Raw genomic sequence first — 17,622 nt, 5'->3', positions numbered from 1 at the left:
CAGAAGGGAGGAACAAAAGAAAACAAAGACTCCTTGAATGCCTACTGCATTGTGGCAACTGTCCTGGGCACGGAATTTAATAACCAGCACGGGCAGATCCTGCTCCAGCTCTCAAGGAACTCAGACTAGTGAATGGACAAAGAGCAAGGACACAGAGGAGGAAAACAAGCCCAGGTGATCTGCGAAGGAAACACAGGGCGCTGCCTTCCCCTGCAGGTCATAGGCAACCTCTCTGCGCAGGTGATGCTTGAGCTGAGAGAAGCTGGAAGGCTGGGCAGAGTGAGCAGTGCACGAAGCTGAAGAAAGTATCTTCCAGGAAGAGGGAACAGGAAGTGTGAAGGCCCTGTGGTGGGGGTGAGCTGGGTGTGGCCATGGCTCAGACGTCAGGGTCGCTGGACGCTGGTGAGCAAGGACAAGTAGCTCAAGAGGAACTCGGGGCCTGGTAGAGGCTGGGCCTGGCCTGTGGTCTACTGTTACATAATACACGTCCCACACGTGCTGGTTTCAAATGCTACTCTTCTGTTGGTCAAGAATTGGACAGGGCCAGCTCTTCTGCCTCCTCTGGATCCAAGGCCGTCTCCACTGGATGACTCGGTGGCTGGTGGACCTGCTTCCAACCAGTCTTCATTCCCACAGCTAGGGCCAGGGTGGCTGGGCTTGGTCAGATGTGTTCAGGGGTGACTGGTGACCATCACCCACCTCCCCTTCCTGTGGCCTCTGCGGCATGCTGGACTTGGGGTGGACACTCTTTTTCCACAGAAGCTCAGGCTTTATGAGCCAATCAGTGTCTCATCAACCGCACAAGAACTGCCTGGCTGTTAGGACCCAGCCTCTGAGGTTGCATGGTGTTGCTTCTGCCACCCTCTTTTGGTTAAAGCAATTGCAAGCCCACCCAGACTCAGAGGGAAAAGTTTTGACTTGCAACTGAACTTAAAAACCATGGTTGGGAGTTGGGTGCTTAATCTCAGTGCAGTTGGGACTTGTTGGAAGATTTTATTTTATTTAATTTTTTGAGGCAGGGGGAGAAAGAGTGTTCCCAACTGTTGGCTCATTCCCCAAATGCCCATTGGGCTGGGCCTGGCTAGAGCCAGGAGCTGGGAACCCAATACAGGCTGCCTACATGGGTGGCAGGAACCAAATTACTTGAGCCAACTCTGCTGCCTTCCAGAGTCTGCATCAGAGGGAAGCTGAGAGTGGGAGCTGGAGCAAAGAACCAAATCCACATGTTCCCAGGTGGGACACGGGCATCTCCGTGTCTTAACTGCCAGGCCAAGTGCCTAGTGATGTTGCAAGGTTTGAAGCAGCAGTGTTAGGGCTCTGATGTCAGCTTTCAGATGAGACAGCTTGGTTTCCGCCACTGGCTCAAGAAGTCACAAAGGACATCTGCCTGGTGTTTTGAATAAGCCCAGGGGCCAGTGTTGTGGTGCAACAGGTTAAGCCATTACTTGCAACCCTGGCGTCCTGTATCAGAACACTGAGTCCAGTCCTGGGTGCTTCACTTCTGGTTCGGCTGCCTGATAATGCACCCGGGAAGGCAGCAGCAGTTGGCCCAAGTGTTTGGGCTCCTGTCACCCATGTGGGAGACCAGGATGGAGTTACTGGTTCCTGGCTTTGGCCTGGCCCAGCACTTGCTCTTGCAGCCATTTCGGGAGTGAACCAGAAGTTAGGGATCTCTGTCTCTTCCCCTCTGTCTCTCTGCCTTTCAAATAAACAAATACATATTTAAAAAAAAAGTGTCCAAATTTTCACCATGAATATCCAGAGTGCCTCTTGCAGGACCTCCCTCACAGGTGTACCAAGCCATTAATTCCCTCACTCATTCCCAGTACTCATGGGCTCCTCTTGTGGATGGGCCATTGGGGAAAATGATTTCCAGTGGCCTGGATCCACATTTCCTATTTGACTCACTCTGTGAGATGGCAGAAAGGCATTCTGAGCACCATTCTCCAGATGAGGACCTTGGGCTCAGGTACACAGAGGGCAGAGCTGGAGTGTAGGAAAACTAGAATTGGAATCCCATCCTTTTATGCCAAACTAGGTGTTCTTTTGTGCACAGCTTGCTTTTTTCCCCACATCCTAAGTGGGACCAGCACTGCCCCCTTGGGTCCCTGGCTGGCACTTGTGGCATCTGACTTCCAGGTAGGGGGTACTTCACACTGGAGACAGGCATCCCAGGTACGCAGGCCCTGGGAAAGAAGTCTCTGCTCTGTGCCTACAAGAAGGGGGCGGGGGCAGATTGTAAAACTCAGTGCCAAGGCTGGCGAAACACACGCACAGTCTGTCTCCTGGAGGTTCCGGGTCCAAAGCCCCGAGGAGCCACCCTGACCACATCTGGCCCCCAAGTCTCCCCAGCTACCCAGGAAAGCAGTGCCACCATAGTCTATTTGAATGTTCTCATGAAAAAGTCCCAAGCACACCGCTCTGGCCACCTTGACCTACTGTTTGTGCTTCTGTGTGATACATGCTGTACTTTGCTGGTGACCAAAATGAGGAAAAAAAAAAAAAATTCTTGGCCTATTTGCAAATGGCAGCAGCCCTTGGAAGGAGTCTCCTGGAAGCCCTGTTTGTGCTGGCCTGGGAAAATGGTTCTGAATATTTTCCGATGGAGGCCTTGGAAGCTGAAATTCCATGGAGTCGAACAGGAATCGTCAGTGGCAAGCCCACGTGTCTTGTTGTTTCTGAACCGTGGACAAAATTAGGAGCAGCTGCTCCGGGCCAAGCAGGAATGCTTTATGATGTGCTGACACCTCCAGGAGATATTACAGGGAGCGCCGGGTGCCATCTCCGGAGGGCATGAGTTGATGACTTTCCCTGCTGCGGGCCCAGGAATGTGGGCTCCCACGTGCCTGCTGCCGAGAGCAAAAAGGGAGTCTGCAAAGAGTCACCTTTGGCCAGGGTCACGCCGCGCCCAGACCCCATTCCTCGAGGTTTTGGCCTTCCAAGGCAAAAGCACAGCCTGTCCTGGAAACACAGCCTGCTTCCCGCTGACGTTGCCGTGGCTCTGATAGAGACGCTCCATGGTCACTTCCTGTGAACACTGCCCGGAAAGAGCCAACTCAGGCCCAGGTTCCCATTCTGGCTCTGCTGAGCTCTGGGGCCTGGGCAAACTACCTGGGTTTCTTCACCCTCAACATACGGCTAATAGAGCGGCTAGCCTTTAGAGCAGCTGTTGATGATGGAAAACGCCAGTTAGACGGGACGTTGTGCTAAACTACTCCTGTGGACCATTTCATTTAGCTTTCACGAGACTCCCGTGATGTCAGTCTTGCTTTACAGATGAGGAAATGGGGCTCACAGAGGTTAGGAAGCTTGCCCAACTTTGCAGGGCTGGCAAGATTTGAGTCTGCCGTTAACAGAGTGAAGTCTCCTAGATTTTCTGCTAACTGCTGTTTCACAGAGCTGAAGCTCCCTCGCCATGTGCCCATCTCACTAGCAGAGGGCAGACGAGTAGACCGTGGCCTTGAGTGTTGCATGTCAGAGCTGCCAGGAGCTCAGCAGGGCCCAGCTCCCAGCACACACCCATGCCAGATTCAAGGGCTGGCTACCCAAACAGATGAGCCACGCCCGGGCTTCCAACACCGCCCTGAGCAGTTTCAGCTGAGGCTTGAACAGCAGCAGGCAGTGTAGGGGCTGAGTGGTATGATCCTGAGAAGCTTGGCACCTGATAAAGGGCGGTCCTGGCCAAGGTAAACTTGCCCCTCTGAGCCTCAGTTTCTTCGTCTGCAGAATGGGGTGGCGGTATCTCTGCTTCTTCATACAGCGAGGTACAGAGTGGCGCCTGGGCAAGGGTGAGCACCCGGCCAGGGCAGCTGTCATCTTCCTGCTCTGGAGGCTCCACACGGGGGCAAAAGGAGCGTGGGGAACTGGACCTCCATGATCAAAATGCTTTAGGCAGTAGTAAGGCAAAAACCAGAGACAGACACAACTCGAATTTCACACCCGGCTGGCCCTCCCTGGCCTTGCTGTCTCTGTGTGTCTGTTCTGAAGTTTTCACTGAGATATGTCTAACTTTCTCTCAGACTAAATAAGAAGGCTCCCCTCCCCCAGGGAAATCTGCGGGCTTCTAACGATGCCTCCTGTGTGGTTTCTGCTGAGAAGGGGCGGGGGGCATCACAGCCCTGAGAGCATGGGCTGTGCCGGACTCTGGCTACACTGGTCAGACTTTGCTGTGTGTTACATGTAAGACGCATAATTACTTGTGCCTTTTCCCTGAGGCCTTAAGGGGAAAAAAAAAATCCTTAAATTCTCAGAGTGCATTTATCATCTAAACAGTACAACTGGTTTTGCTTCTACCTTAATGGAACTGAGTGACTTGCAAGAAGCAAACTGAGTGGCTTGCCCAAGAAGCAATCATGTAGCGGGGAGCTGAACCCTGTTTTCAGGGACTCCTGTTTTCAAGGAGTCCTCCCAAGAGGGCAGTAGAATCACAGGCATGGGCTGCAGCATCCACACCCCCTTCCTTGCAGCCCGCACCCTGATTTTGTTCAGAGCAGCAGTCAACTCTGTTCCCATGGTGTACTCACTTTGCCAGACACCCTTTCAATGAGCTGTGGTCCTACAACATATTCCAGATGAGACAGGTGCACATGGGAGTGCTTTGGTAGCTCTTTGGGAGAAGGGGTGCACCTTCTTCGTTCTTTGTATCTGCTCTGAGCATAGGTATCATGGCTGGAACCATGGCTGTCATCTTGAAAACAAGATGGAGAGGCAAAGAGAATGGAAGAAAACCAAGTCTGACATCACTGGGTGGTACAAATATAGCCAGCACATCCTACCTCCCAGGTATATGATAATGTGGGAAAAACACCCTTCCAGTAAGAGATTGCTATGGTGGGAGTTGGGTTGACCAGATGACTGAACTGTTCTGGGGCAGATATATGGAATGAGGGTATTGTGGGGGCAGGGAAAGCCGCAGACAGGAACATTCCCACCTCACTCCAGACCCTTCCTATCCCGTAGGGAAAAAATTCTGTTTAAGTCATTTTAGCTGGATTTTCCATTATTAGCAGCTGAAAGTATTTCTATCTGATAAGCAGAGCTCCAGGAAGTCTTTGGAAACCAGGCAAGGAAAACCGAGGGGGTAAATTCAGAGCTGGGTTTTCCTCTCTTAACCGTGGTCTTGCCACTCCTTCAGGATTCGGGTGTGGCTGGGTGACCCCTTGGGGAGTTACAGGATGCTGTCAGAGAATCGAAGCCAGGATGGCTGGGTGCTCTGCAGACGAGAGGAGAAAAGGCAGTAAGGGTGGCTGGGTCACGGACTCATCACCCTTCAGGAGAGAGCACCCGGAGCCTCAGCTCTCCCTCCCGCCCCTCCTGGGTTCCCATTTAGCTCTGTCAAATTACTCACCATTTTCTGAACATTCCGTGCCTTAGCTCAGCCATCTTCCTGGCTCCAAAGCTTTCATCATCCCTCCTTCCACTCCCCTGTTTGGCTCCCCCTTCGCAGCCCACTTGGTGACCTCCCTGACCGCCCCTGTGCCTCACCACCCACAGGACGCCCTGCCCCTTCTCCCAGGTCATCTCGGGGCGCTGCTCCAACACCTCTCCCAGCCTGCCCTCTGCACCCGGGGCCTGCCCCTTGGCGCACACCAGAGTAGGCACTTGGCACTTGCCTGCAAATCACCGTGGACATTTTCATTTACCCTCCCGAAGATTTCTTTGAGGATAGGATCCATTTATTTTGACAATTTACAAACTTTTTCCCCCAGAGTCCTGTATAACACGCAGAAGACAGTTCCTCAGAACTTGAATGTACAAGTTTAGTGCTTTTCAAAGTGTGTGCCTTGGAACACCAGTTTCCTGGGATAATGTAACAATTGCTCATGGTCAAACACAGAGAGGGAAAGCTTGACGTCTTGAGGTTAAGCGGCTCTCTACTGCTGGGTTTCTCGAAGGCTGAACCATCCTGAGAATTGCCAAGAGGAAGGTTGAGTGACAAGGTTTCCCCTCTGGATTTGACCTTGCCATTAACATGTTAAGGAATGCATTTTGTAAACTCTGGGTCAGGAAACTCCTTCATTTTAATTTTTCTTTATTTGGCAGAAAGATGGGGGAGGGGATGGAGGGAGGGAGGCAGGCAGGGAGAGAGGGAGAGGGAGGGGGGGGGAGGGGAGAGAGGGAGAGAGAGAGAAGGAGGAAGCTCCCATCCACTAGTTCATTCCGTAAAGGCTTGGTCTGGGCCAGGCTGAAGCCAGGAGTCAGAAACTCAATCCAAGTCTCCCATATGGATGGCAAGGACCCAAGTCCTTGAACCATCACCTGATGATTACATTAGCAGGAAGCTGGAATTGGGGCAACTGCTTTATTTGAAAAGGAGATGATCATCCAGGGCTTTTCTTAGGATCTCCCAGGCGGCTGGAGAAGAGGCGACCTAAGTAAGGTTGAGAGCCCTTGGAAGGTGACCATGAGGCTCACCGGGCGGCCCGGGCGTTGCAGCTGAAGAGGCAGTGATGTGCAGAGGGCGAGGAGACCCTGGCTCCAGTCCTGATTTCCCCCAACCTGGGTACCCACATTTCTCAGCTTCAGTTTTCTCTTCTTCAAGGTGTGGCTGATGATTGCTATCTCCATGGCACCTGTCAGGTCTGAAGAATAGCCCATGTCAAAGGAGCAACAGATAGGTACTACAGAAGCTAAAATCTTGCCCCAGGCTGCCTGGGGTGTGAGGGAAGGTTCTCAGACATTGGACGCAAACATTAGCATTATTCTGGGTAGGGGTCACAGAAGCATAGAGATACAGCCAGGAAGGGCTCCCGTGGTGAGAGTGAGAACTCCCCAGCTTCAGATGATCAGCAGGTTCATTCTAGAATGTTCTGGTTCATTCTGGAATGTTCCTTCCTGCGCCTGGAGACTGAACCAACATGCCAGTGTCTGTCCTTGCCCTGGTGTCTGTGTGCTGTGATCCCCTGTCCTCTGGAGTGGGCACCTCCTCTCTTCCTCTTCCTCTGTAGCTGGTCCCTGTTGGCACCGCCCTCTACCCCCCCTCCCCCCGTCTCCGCCTCAGTGACACCAGTCTGCTTTTACAGTAGTCTCTGGCACTCTCTGGCTCTTCCCTCCTATCCAGAGGCCCCCCCTTCTCTTTGCTGCTCTGTCTTCCCCTTCCTCAGGTCTGATCTCAAACGTGATGACCACAAGCCACGCCTTCCTCTAACCACCACCCGGCTCCTCTGCTGTCCGCTTACACAACTTACTCTGAGTTTTCTTCACAATGGACGCTATTCTTTTGACTAGAAAGAAAGGCCGAAGAGCCCTGTGGGAGACCCCATTCTTGGTGAACATCCTAATCTCTGTCTCTCTATAGGAGACCCTGTAGGGACCCTCAGGAGAAAATCACCTCAACCTTGAATGGAGCATTTTCTGAAGAGCTGGCTTGCTGTATTCTTTGGACACTGCAACCGGCTTCAGTTTTGTCTCAGCTGCTGAGAATCTCACCTTGGATTCGTGGCCTCCTCTTAAACCTAACGAGAGCTAAAGTCTTATAGTTTGGCTCCGAACCACACCCAAGCTTCATTTCCCTTTTCTAGCCCTGTTCTCCTGTTCTCCTGTAATTCCGATTTCTTGTTGTGTGTGCTACATGTCTTCATGTGTGCAACACACTGTGGGCCTCATCAGAGCTTCTCTGTGTTCTTTTAATTGAGATGAAATTCATATAGCATAACAGGAACAACTTAAAGCATCTAGTGCACTTCCAAGCATTTAGTGCACTTCCAAGGTTTGGAAACTACCATCCTTATGAGTTTTAAAACATTGTCATCACTCCAAAAATATCTTTTTTAAAAAACACTGCAGTATCTTTTTTTTTTTTTGACAGGCAGAGTGGACAGTGAGAGAGAGAGAGACAGAGAGAAAGGTCTTCCTTTTGCCGTTGGTTCACCCTCCAATGGCCGCTTATTCTGAATATTTTGTCTAAATGGAAACATAGAACATGTGATCGTTTTTTGCCTAACTTCTACTACTTCAAAGTTCACGCATGTGTATGTCAGTGTTTTTATTATTATTATTATTATTATTATGTAAGAGACAGAAATAGAAAACAGAAACAGAGACAGCAAGGGAAAGAGAGAGGGAGAGAGAGAGGGTGTTCCCATTCACAGGTTCACTCCCGAAATGCCTGTAAATGATAGTGCTGGGCCGGGCTGAAACTGAGGGCCTAAAACTTAATCCAGATCTCCCATGGAGAGGACAACAATCCAATTACTTGAGCCATGACCACTGCCTCCCAGAGTGCTCATTGGCAGGAAGCGGGAGTCAGGAGTCAAAGCTGGGGTATCCTATCCAATCCAGGCACTCGGAATGTTTTGTCGAAATGGAAGCATGTGGGCCGAACAGCCACCCCCTTCCTTCCTTTTTATGGCTTCTTTTGTTGGATTGACCAATTAGACATGTGGATTGGCAGACACTGGGAGCAGCAGGGTCCATCTGACATAAGAGAGGAGAAACAGTCTCTCCAGGGCTCTGCAGAGTGCAAATGGAGGGGCTCCCACCCAGGAAGCCAGGGTGCCGTGGGCAGCCTGGTGTTGCATTCCAGAGGTCTTGGGATCTGGGCACGAGCTGCTCCTCTCCAGTGATATTCACCCAGAATAGACAGAGGTGTCAGTCAGCATTAAAATAGCCTTGGCAGAGATCCCCACGCCAGAAAGATAGCCACAGACACGAGCGCCAAGGTACATGGTGGCAGGGAGGGGAGTGCTAAATTAAGTCCTGGGCTGTGAATTCTATTGACTTGGTCTGGTGGGGCTGACCGGTCAGCTCTGCCCCCCTCGGGGGCACGTCCCTGGTTTGGCAGGTGGCAAGTGAGAAGCACCTCAGGAAGGCTCAGGTGCAGACACTGCCAAGAAATGTGGTGTGGTTTCCAGCACTGGGGAGCTCCATCCAGGCCGGAGACCAAGGAGGGGCAGACACAGAGGAAGCAAATGGATTTTTGCTTTCTGCTTCTTGGATGGGACCTAGCCAGGTACAGTGGCTGCTCAGCTCACGGATGGGTCTCTGTCACTGCTGATTCATAGTTGGCATCAGAGATGATCAGAGAGATGACAGGGCACTGAGTCAGATGAGAATGGCATTGGAAACCACTGAGGGCTCAACCTTTTGATCATAGAATCTGATGGCCCTCCTCATCTCATAACAATGTGAAAATTGTGGAGTTTTTAGCATCTGGGAAGGACTTGGGGCCAAGAAGAACCTGGGTGCAGGCCCCAGCAGTGTCATAAACCCAGCAGTGGTTATGTCAGCTTGAGTGTCTTTCCTCTTAGACTCCCAGTAATTTTCTCATCTGTAAAATGGGAGTGATTGTACGGTTATCCAAAAGAGCTACTGTATGTATTGAAACTAATACAGGTGAGGTATCTGGTATTTGAAGGTACTCCATCCAAGCGGGCTCTTCTTCCCCTTCCTCTAATAAATATTTTAAAATTTATTTATTTATTTGAGAGGCAAAGAAACACAGAAACACACATAGATATATAGAGAGAGACATAGACAGGTAGACTGGTTCACTTCCCAAGCACCCATAACAGCCAGGGTGGGGAGGGGCTGGGGCCAGGAGCTGGGCACTCAGTGCAAGTCTCTCATGTGACTGACAAGATCCCAATCGCTTGGGTTGCTACTGCTTCTAGGATTTGCATCAGCAGGAAGCCTGAGCCAGGAGATGGAGTTGGGTTTGAAATCCAAACACTCCGAGGTGGACTTGGGTGTCCGAACCAGCATCTTAACCACTAGGCCAAAGTCCTGCCCCTCTTCTAATGTGGAAGAGAAAACAGACCTTCAGCTGAGTATGAAAGAGCACAGCTGTCCGTGATGCAGCACCTCCACCCCGCCCCCTTTATGCTGTTGAGAAGGTGAGGGGAGGAGACACCATGGATGCCTTGTAGCTGGGAAGACTTCCAGTTGGAAGAGACGCGAATAAATCCATGTGAGAAAGGATTTCAGAAGAACCCCAAACAGTGCACAACAGGTGTGTCACCTTGAGAGTCAGGAGATGCCGTCTCCTCTGGATTGCAGCATCTGAGGCCCACGACAGCTGAACGCCTTCCATCCACCGCTCTCTGGCTGGACAGTGGCACAGCGCACCGGGATATCCTGTGTGTGGGTCTGGTCTCCCTTCTCTGAAAAAACTGTGACGATAACACTTTCTTAGTGCTGTGAATTACAGAGGCCTGTGCTAAGCTTTTTGTATTGATCATCTCCTGTTCTCATTACAACCAACCTGGGGAGCAGGTTGTAATATTATCCTTGACATGTAAGGGACAGAAGTGTGACCCAGAGAGAGAACGTGTTTGCTCAAGAGTGCGAGAGTCAAAGAGCACAGTTTTGATCCAGATTGCTAGAATTCAGAGTCACCACTCAGCAGCCCAGAGCCTCTGGAAATCATACATCTGATGAAGGGTTAACACCCAAAACTACATGAGGAATTCAATGACCCCCAGAGCAGGAAAGCCAACAATCCAATTAACATCGGGGCAGAGAAGGCAGGAGTTTTAGCCTGGTGGTTGAGATGCTGGGTGAGATGCCTGCATCCCACATCAGAGTACCTGGGTTTGAGTCCCTATTCCAGCTTCCTGCGAGTGGGAGAGAGTGGTGATAGCTCAAGTAATTGTGTTGCCACCGCACCCCTGGGAGACCTGGATTGAATTCCTGGTGCCCGGCCCCAGCCACTGCAGGCATTTGAGGAGTAAAGCAGCAGATGAAAGCTAGAGCTACTGAGCTACTGTTTCTCTCTCTCTCTCTCTCTGCTCCCCCTCTCTCCATCTCTCTAATTCTACCTCTCACACAAGTAAACCAATACATTTTTAAAATAGAGAAAAGATATGAATGTCCATTTCTTAAAGGAAGACAAACGGCCTTACAGTTATGTTATAAAACACTCAGCATCAGTAATAATCAAGGAAATGCATATAAAATTCACAATGAGTTAAACCTTACAGATATGATTTTTTTTCATAAAAAATATAAAGAAATAAAAGAGAGCCAAGGTTGGCAAGGATGTAGAGAAAAGGGGATCCGTATACACTTTTGGTGGGAGTGTAAATTAGCGCAGCCTTTATGGATAACAGTATTCAGGCTATTCAAAAAAAAATAAAAATAGAACTACCATGTAATCCAACAATTCTACTTTTACATACATATCGAAAGGAAAGGAAATCGGTATGTTGGTGAGACACTTGCGCTCCCCTGTTCACTAAGAATTATTCACAGCAGCCAAGATACAGTGTGAATCTCTGTCTACCAATGGACGAATGGAAAAGAAAATGTATATGAGGCATCTTCCAAGACTTCATGGACATATGTGTCATGAAAAAATTATGCATGGATTTCAAAAATTCTGTGTGCAAAAGTGAACTTAACTTTCAAATTCCATTCCTCTACAAACTATGTGAAGTTCCCTCATGTGGACACAAAGGAATACTGCTTAGCCTTTGAAAATATGGCGTTCTTGTCATCTGTGACAACACGGATGAACTTGGAGGAGAGGCTGCTTGGGGCACAGAAGACAAATACCGCATAATCTCATTGCTATGTGGAATCTCTATTAAAACAAGTCAAGATCGCAGAAGCAGAGAGTGGAATGGTGGGGTTGGGGTGGAGAAGTGGGGTGAGGGAAAATATAAGAGGGTACCATGCCTAACCAGTTTACTCCTTCAGCACACACACCCACTGGACGCAGTGGGCGGTGATGCAGGGTCCGTGTGGGCCTGAGTGGCTGTTGGGGAAGGCTCCGTGGAGCCCTGTGGCACGTCTGAGCATGCTTGCACTGAGGGCCCCGGATGACCATCGACGGGCGATGCAGAAACCAAAAGCTTTCCCACGACAGCAGCAGAGGTAGGAAGGCCGAGGAGGTTTCTAGCTGTGGGAAACAACCACCCTAGAGACTGATTTGGCTGCATCACACCTTGGGGAGCCCTGGTCTGATGCAGGCACAGGCGTAAATGTGTGTGTATGACAGAGAGCAGAGGGTACTCTTGGCTCAGAAAGAAGGCATGAGAGCAGGATGGTTGACTGGGGATGCCATCCCAGGGAGTCTACCAGAATGTGAGAGCCAACACAGCTACCACCAGCTGAGGGACTGAAGAGCCATCTTTCCCCCTTAACCTGTGATCCGTTGTGGGTACAGCAAGGGTAGTAACAGTCACCGCTCATAAGAGTTCTTCCCAGATTAGAGATCATACATGCAACATTAGGCACTATTAATTAGCGCTTAAGAGGCATGGTGCTTCTCCATAAATATGTCTGCTGCCATTGCTACCAGCAAGTTTTTTTTTAAAATTTTTTTAAAATTTTTTATTTTTTTTGACAGGCAGAGTGGACAGTGAGAGAGAGAGACAGAGAGAAAGGTCTTCCTTTTTGCCGTTGGTTCACCCTCCAATGGCCATCGAGGCTGGCGTGCTGCAGCCGGCGCACCACGCTGATCCGATGGCAGGAGCCAGGTGCTTCTCCTGGTCTCCCATGGGGTGCAGGGTCCAAGTACTTGGGCCATCCTCCACTGCACTCCCGGGCCACAGCAGAGAGCTGGCCTGGAAGAGGAGCAACCGAAGTTTTTTTTTTTTTGTTTGTTTGTTTTTGTTTTTGTTTTTTTTTTTTAAAAAAGGCACACTTTATTGTAGTACAAACTGAGAGCCATGGCCAGGACATCAGTGCTCTCCCTGGGGAAACCACAGGGCATTCGCCCTCACCTAGAGGTCAAGACCCGCCTCTGCTTGGCCAGGGGGGAGGGCAGCACCCCAGCAGAGGGCTGGCTAGCTTTGGGGTGTCCAGAATGCCCCAGCAGGTGCAGAGACAGGGGCAGGGTCATGTCCATCCTACAAGGAGGATCACTTTTGTGCTTCAAAAATGAAACCACCACCACCAGGCCCAGAATTGTATAATGTGAGTATTGGTATTAGCAGTAGCATGAAGCTAGGTTTTCTTTGAAGGCCTTGTCAATTCATGCTGAAAACCAAGAGTGATCATCTTCTTAGCCTCAGAATCAACTTGAGAACAGAGGATGAGGGCGTTGGTGTGTGTGTGTGTTGTAGAGTTGTGGGTAGTCTCAAACAAGGCTGAGCACCATGACACGAAGCATTCCGAAGCACTGAAGTCTGTACCAAGTGCTGTGCAGGTGCATAGGGGACATTGTGAACCCTGGAAGGAGCAGAGAAAGCTCTCAAGGAATGGGGCACCCATAGCAGCTCTTGGCAGAAGGGACAGCCTCAGCAGGGCTTGGCCTTTTCCAGGAACAGGTGCAGGGGACCTGGAGGTGGGTGCTCAGAGGAAGTGGCAGCACAGGTGGTTATAAGGGGCCCGTGCGAAAGTCCTGCTCCCCACTCCCAGGACCCCTGCCTACTCGGTCAAGATGGGCACATCCCCCATCCTGCCAGCCAGATCATGTGGGTGGTAGCTCTGTGCTGTTCACGTGTTCTTGGCTGTGCACGTGGCCCCAAGACCTTGGAAGGGACAGCATGCAGGTGAAGAAAGCAGGGTTAAGAACCCGGAAACCAGGCAAGGACTCCGGGGAGGGAGTGGAGAAGATAGGCTCTTTGACTGGGTTTGGAGGGCTGTGTAGTCTATGCTGAGAGCCCGGCCAGGGTGACCTCCAGTGGGCTGCAATGTCTCCCTGGCAATGGGCCACAGAAACCGAGGGTGGAGCCAGTTTTTGGCGGGACCGCCACGGCCTGGTCCATCTCATCATTTCCCTGAGCGATCTCTCTGGGTGTGTTGTTCGACAGGGATGGAGATGGCCATGGGGGGCCCTGGCGGCACGGCCTGACCCTGACTTGTTTTCCCAAAAGTGTGGCTGGATTTGCTCAGTGCCATCTGCACAATGTCATGGCCCACCCCGCCCGCCGTCTGTTTATAGGCAGTCAGACAGCTGGCTGGGGCGAGGGGGACACTGTGTGACCATCCGATGCACAGCACTGACAAGCCTCTGACCCCAGTGACCCTGGGGCCTTTACCTCACTCACCCTGGGATCCCAGTGGAGCAGCTGGACCTCGGGCCTACAGGGACGACAAGGACAGAGGTGCTATTGGTTGGTAGGGGTCCCTTAGGTCCCAGGTACTGTACAGACATTTCCTTTAATCCTTGTAGTGACCCTGCAAGGCAGGAGCGGTTGGTCTGCTCTGGCTGATGTGGAAGAGAAGGGTCAGCAGTTGCCCAAAGCCCAGAAGCACAGGACTCTCCCAGCAGGAGAGAATCCCCTCTTCTCGGCATTCGAGACCCTTCCGGGTTGTGCACTAATCTGCCCACCTGGCCTCAGACCCTGCCCTGCCCTCACATCTGAAGCCCAGCCAGGCACTCCTTCCAGCCTCCAGACCCTCGGTGCCGTGGTCCCCCACAGCTCTGGGAGCATCTCACCTGGTCTGCGAGGTCCATGCGGACCCCTCCTTCTTGGCCTCCCCTGGGGCCCACACAGCTTAATCCATGATGACGCTTTTTGTTCTAAAGCTGCTGCTCACTGCTGAGCCTGACCAGGGCCCCAAAGCGCATGAAGCCAATCTCCCACTGCCTGCCCGTGTCAGCTCCAGCAGCGCAGTCCACTTGGCCTGGGAGCTGCTGGCATGGGGCCACGCTGGGCATCTGAAGATGCATGTGTATTTTGTGCACGTGTGGACAGAACCGCATGTGGAGTGCCCCTCCTCCACCTGCCTCCCCTCCTCCAGCCCCAGAACTCTTCTCCGTCTTCCCTTGCTCTGCTCTGTGTCCTAGGGACCAACTCCCACAGAAGGCAGTACCCTGGCTCCTGGGGCCTCCAGCCCCTGGGCAGGCTGGCTGGCAGTGGCCCTGCAGGTTATCAAAGCCTAGGAGGAGAGGGACGCCAAGGTATTTGCTCTTCCTCCTCCTCGTCCTGCTCTTGCTCTGCCTCCCTGGGTCCCTCAAAGTGGCCTGACTGCCCTGAGTCCCCGCATCAGCTCTCGCTGGTCTGCAGCGACCTTGTCCCCTCTCCTGACCGCTCAGTGCGACACATGGAGTGGCTTCCTGCTGCAGCTCTGCCCCGGGTGCTTCCCAGCCCCTTTGGGTTCCCTCAGCCTGGCTCCAGTGCCATATCTGACCCTTGTGAGACACCGTCGTCCCACTTTTGTGTCTGCTGTTGTAACCGTGTCACATGTATGCCTTCTGGGACTTCTCTGGCCCCCAGTACTATGCTTCAGCATCCACAGCTGTAGGTGTGCAGCATGCAGGGCACTTGTCTCAGGGAAATTCTAAACTAGGGTCCTAGATCACAGTGAAACCACCACGAGGCGGAGAGACGAGCCTGTTGGTGAAGGCAGAGTGGCCAGGGCTACAGTGGACATGAGTGAGCTGTGATGGTGATGGACGACTACTGAGCTAGATATTGAGCTCTGGGACTTGGGTGCGTGTGTCCCCCAGGGCTTTCGTGGTGGGTCTTGGTCCCCAGTGTGGGGAAGCGGTAGAGCCTTTAAGAGGTGGGACCTGGTGATGGGCAGATTACAGGCTTGTGGGGGAGGGCACTGCTGCTTGAAAGAATGAGTGTTCTCTGGGGAGCCTGGTTCTTTCTCTGCAGTAGGTGGTCAGAAAAGAGCAGGACTTCCTGTCTCGCCACATGACTGTCCCTTCTTCATGCACTCCTGCCCTGATGACTCTGCCGTGACGTCACACAGTGAACGGGGCCATCCTCAGGGGCCACATTGATGGGGAGGCCCAATCTTGGACTTCCAGCCTCCAAAACTGCGAGTTAACTAAGCCTCTTTTCTTCTTCTTCTTTTTTTAAAGATTTTATTTATTTGAGAGGCAGAGTCAGAGAAAGAGAGAGAAGGAGAGAGAGAGAGAGAGAGAGAGGTCTTCCATCCCCTGGTTCACTTCCCAAATGGCCGCAATGGCCAGAATTGGGCTGATCCGAAGCCAGGAACCAGGAGCTTCTTCTGGGTCTCCCATGCAGGTACAGGGGCCTAAGGACTTGGGCCATTTTCTACTGCTTTCCCAGGCCATAGCAGAGAGCTGGATTGGAAATGGAGCAGCCGGGACTGGAACCAGCGCTCATATGGGATGCCGGCACTGCAGGTGGAGGCTTAGCCTACTACGCCACAGCGCTGGCCCCAGACTCTTTCCTTTATTAAGCATAGAACTCCAGATATTTGGTTAGAAAACAGAGAATGGACTCACAAGCCTACTCAAACAGAGGGGGCGGTTCCAGCACAGCCTTGTAAAGGAGGATCGCGTGGGCAGACCATGGTCAATTTCACCTGCCGCCCTTGGATGGACACTTAGTTCTCGTGGGCAACTAAGATGCTTCAACCAATGCTGCAACAGGCATCCTTGCACCTACACCTCCATGCCTTTGTCCTGATCTGGGGAGGAAGCACACAAGGTGGAACTGCTGGAGCGAGATGCGGCTGGGTTTCAGCTGTGCTGGGTCTGTGAGTGATGCTGGGGGAGCGTCTTGCCCCAGGGAAGCCCACGCAGGAAGCAGTCGCCGCTGGTTTGCCCTCTCAGGAGCCAGGGGAGGGGCTTGTCCAAGAGCAAGGGTGTGTGGGAGCTGACTCCACCTGGCCTTCCTGGAACTGCATGGATAATTTCTCATTGATTCAAAGTGGCAATAGAGTGACATGCTCACCGTCACCCCCGCTGCCACCACAGCCTTCTATCTTCCAAAGAACCTTAGAGTTGATATAAGAATGTTGCAACCAAATATCAGGGGAAAAAATGCTTTTAAAATGTGATCCAAGAGAAAAGCCTGGAAGCAATTACTCCTGTAACCTTCCTCATGATCCCGTTGGAGGGAGGGAGTGCGTGTTTAAAGAGCACCCACCCTGAGCTGGGTGCATGCTGGTGCCAGGACACCACGACCTTGCAGGTCAGGTGCTGCAAGTGCAGAGTGTGACCAGGATCATGGACTTGTGAGGGGTCAGCATTGCCTGGGTGTGTGTGTGGGAGGGACAGTGTAGAGAGAGGCAGCCCTGGAGCAGCCAGGGCTCAAAGATTCGGGGCAGAGATCTCTATGTAGGGGGTTGGTTAAGGAGTCGCCCTGGCTGTTCATAAATATCCCGTTGTCCTCTCCTTCTAGGGCATAGTAAAGTGCTGCTTCCTGCCCAGGAGACTTGGGGAGCAGAAGCGGAAGTGTTGCCTGCTGGGTGGGAGTCCTAAGAGCCAGGGTGTGCTTGTGACACTCTCTTTTTCATCTGCCACAGGAACCTCAAAAATCCAGATGGTTTCAGCCAGGGACCCTAAGCAAAAAGAATGAACTGGGACTTCATCAACCCAATGGTGCATGTAGGTGAGAAATTCTCCTTGTGTTTTAGGCTACTAAGATTTGAGGACTTTGTGTTACTACAGCAGAATTTGGTCATCCTGGCTGGTCCCGTTGGAAACCATTGGTGGTGACTGGAGGTGACTGCAGATGGCCTGCAGAAATGGCGTTCAATTACCCGGAATCCCCTGCTTTGAACTGTCTGTGTGACAGCCAGGGGTGAGCCTCGGGAGAGTGCCAGACTGTCTCTCCCCCACCCCAATACATCCCAGGCTCCCTTCTTAACAAAGGGACAGCTGGCATGGCCTCAAGTCATTGTAGTTAGCTAACGTTTCACAGGGGAATTTCAAAATTGAGTCTAATTTTAGGGTTGTCTCCTATTTATGGCAAAGGATTATAGTTTTCCACTTGTGGTGGTGACATAAATTTTTTTAAATTGTCAGCA

General features: G+C 51.7%; 1 long non-coding RNA gene across 1 annotated transcript in view; it reads left to right on the top strand.

The window, feature by feature from the left end:
- Nucleotides 1–17,622, top strand: part of LOC133757828 (uncharacterized) — a 281,325-nt gene that overhangs the window by 216,554 nt on the left and 47,149 nt on the right. Inside the window, exon 4 of the long non-coding RNA XR_009865741.1 lies at nt 17,119–17,194. This is a non-coding gene — a long non-coding RNA (uncharacterized LOC133757828). The remainder of the gene's footprint in view (nt 1–17,118; nt 17,195–17,622) is intronic.

Source organism: Lepus europaeus, chromosome 4 (assembly GCF_033115175.1).
Source record: "Lepus europaeus isolate LE1 chromosome 4, mLepTim1.pri, whole genome shotgun sequence".
Lineage (NCBI taxonomy): Eukaryota > Metazoa > Chordata > Mammalia > Lagomorpha > Leporidae > Lepus > Lepus europaeus.
This window is presented reverse-complemented; position numbering and strand designations above follow the sequence as displayed.